Raw genomic sequence first — 2,785 nt, 5'->3', positions numbered from 1 at the left:
CGTGTGCCTACCCTACGCCGGCAGGCGCGGGTAACCCGTTGAACCCCATTCGTGATGGGGATGCAATTATTCCCCATGAACGAGGAATTCCCAGTAAGTGGGGTCATAAGCTTGCGTTGATTAAGTCCCCTGCCCTTGTACACACCGCCCGTCGCTACCGATTGGATGGTTTAGTGAGGCCCTCGGATCGGCCCCGCCGGGTCGGCCCACGGCCCTGGCGGAGTGCGAGAAGACGGTCGAACTTGACCATCTAGAGGAAGTAAAAGTCGTAACAAGGTTTCCGTAGGTGAACCTGCGGAAGGATCATTAACGGAGAACGCGGCGGCGGCGGCGGAGGCGCCCGTCCTTCCGTCCGTCCGCTCGCCCGCGAAGCCTTCCCCCGTGCGGTGGCCGGCGCGGTGCCGGCCGCTGGCCGCGAGGGACGTGAGAGGAGGAGCGCGTGTGTGCGTGTCCGTCCGGGGGCGAGGACGGGGCCGCGTGAGGAGGAGGCAGGGGAAGGAAGGGCCGCGCCCGCCGCCGGGAGGCGCGGTGGAAGCGCGGCGGGCGGTGGGCGGCCTGGCGTCGGTCGGTCGGGCGCCCGCCGGGGGGAAGGGAGGTGTCGTCGGCGACGACGGCGTGTCGTGGGGAGACGGGCCCGCGCCCGCCTCCCTTTCTCGGACGTCGCCGTCGGCCCCCCACCGTGTCCTCCCGGGGTCCGCCTCCTCCGTCTTGCCCGCTCGCCTGGGGCTGCCGCCGGGTCGTCCACTCGCCGCCCCTCGGCGGCGGCGGCGGCGGCCGTCCCCCTGCCCTCCGGGGCCCCCTCCCTTCCGCGGCCCGCCTTTCGCCTTCCGGCGCCGGTCGTTCCCCGGTCGCCGCGTCGCCCCGCACGGGGTGCCCTCGGCGCGTCTCGGGAGCGTGGCGACGCGGCGGCGGTGCCCTCCGCGGTGTCGTCGTCGTCCTCCTCCTGCGGGGAGCGTCGGCTGCGCGGGGCGCCCGCCGCCGGCGCGCCCTCCCGCCGCCCGCCCTGGACGGTCCTCCGGTCAGGCGGGCGTCCGCGCCATCTCCGCCCCTCCCGCTCGTCGCCTCTCCTCTCCCACCCCGGCCCACCCCCGCCTCTGGGCCTGGGGCCCGGTCCGGCTCTCCCTTCTCCGTCGCCGCCCCGCCGCCCTCCTGGCCCTGCCTGTCACGCCCCGCTTCCCGCGGGGGCCCCCCGCCCTCCGTGGCAGGCGGGGCCCGGGTCGCGGTTGTGGGGAGGGCCGGGGTCGGCCGGCCGGGTGTTTTCTCCTAAGGCGAGGCGAGGTGGTGGCTCCCGGGGTGTTCCTCGGAAGCGGAGGATCGCGGCCCCGCCCCGGTGGCTTTGGGGCGGGGAGAGACCGGGAGAGAGAGGAGGCTGGCTGTTGGGCCGCGTCGCGGCGCCCGCCGGGCCCTGGTCCGTCACGGGCCGGCAGCGTCGGGGGCTCGCGCCCCTCGTTGGCGGTGTCGGCCGCGGCCGGCGGGGGAGGATCGGCGTCGGCGGCGGCGGCTTGGCCTCGCTCCCCGCGCCCCGCCTCGCCCGCCCTCCACCCCCTCTGTCCAGGTACCTAGCGCGTCCCGGCGCGGAGGTTTAAAGACCTTTGGGGGTCGCCCGTCGCCTCGGGTCGGGGCGGTCGGCCCGCGGGAGGTCAGTCCCTCCTCCAGACTCCGCGCCTCGGTCCCCGCCACCCCGTGTGGGTGTGCGGGGGTCGCCACGCCACGTGCCCGGTCCACGGCGCCGGGAGGGCTCGCCCCCGCCCGGGCCGTCGCGCGCCGTGCGCGGTGGCTCGCCCCCCGCGTCCCCGGTGTGGCGTGGGGCGGGGCAGGTGGGAACCCCTGGGCGCCTGTGGGGTTGTCCTCGCTCGCCCCCGCGCCCGGCGTGCGCGGCGGGCGGCGGCCGGACGCCCCGTCGTTCGTCCGACCCTTCCGACCTTGTCGGAGTCTGATCTCGTGGTCTCTGCTGGCCGGCCAGAGGCGCCCTCCGGGGATGTGCCGTGCCAGGAGGGGGGCTCTCCCTCCGCTCGAAACTCTACGACTCTTAGCGGTGGATCACTCGGCGCTGTGCGTCGATGAAGAACGCAGCTAGCTGCGAGAATTAATGTGAATTGCAGGACACATTGATCATCGACACTTCGAACGCACTTGCGGCCCCGGCCTCCCGGGCGGCTGCCCGTCTGAGCGTCGCTTGGCGATCAATCGCCGCCCCTGGTGGCGGCGCGGCTGGGGTTCCTCGCAGGGCCGGTCTGCCGGGCCCTCCGTCCCCTAAGAGCAGACGCGGTGGCGCCTCCGCGTGCCTCCCTCCTTCCCTCCTCCCTCCCCGCTCCTCCCTGTGCCCTTGCCGCGCCCGGTCCCGGCCGCCGCGCCCCCGCCCCGCACCCGTGCGGTGTGGTGCGGTGCGGTGCGTGGGGCCGGGGACGGGCCGGCGCGGGGCCGTGGTGGGGCGGGCGGTGGGCGGGGATGTGGGTGACGTGGAGAGGTGCCCGCCCGCGAGAAAGGAGAGAGGCGAGAGCTCGCGCCGAGGAGGGCGCGGCGGCTGCCGCCGCCGCCGCGGTCCCTCTGGGGAGATCCCTCGCGCCGCACGCGGCACGGGGTCGCCCGGGTCGTGCGTCTGGGGCGGAGGAGCGGGGTGTGTGGTTGCGGTCCCGCGCCGCCCTCTCCGCCTCCCCTCCCGCCCTTCCCCGCTGGCGACCCCCGGCCTTCGCCCTGTCGGGGCGGTCGCGCCGGGCCGCGCCCCGGGGCTGCGTGCCCCGGCGGCGGCCGCGGGACGCCGCGGCGCCGCCCGCCGCTGCGCGCT

General features: G+C 76.4%; 1 non-coding gene across 1 annotated transcript; it reads left to right on the top strand.

Moving 5' to 3' along the window:
• The first annotated feature begins 2,024 nt into the window (after window positions 1–2,024).
• Window positions 2,025–2,175, top strand: LOC118355391 (5.8S ribosomal RNA). The gene has a single exon (XR_004817739.2). It is a non-coding gene; the product is annotated as a 5.8S ribosomal RNA (ribosomal RNA).
• Window positions 2,176–2,785: the final 610 nt, after the last annotated feature.

This window comes from Canis lupus, chromosome 7 (assembly GCF_003254725.2).
Source record: "Canis lupus dingo isolate Sandy chromosome 7, ASM325472v2, whole genome shotgun sequence".
Lineage (NCBI taxonomy): Eukaryota > Metazoa > Chordata > Mammalia > Carnivora > Canidae > Canis > Canis lupus.
Note: the sequence above shows the minus strand (reverse complement) of the source record. Positions and strands in the feature narration are given on the sequence as shown.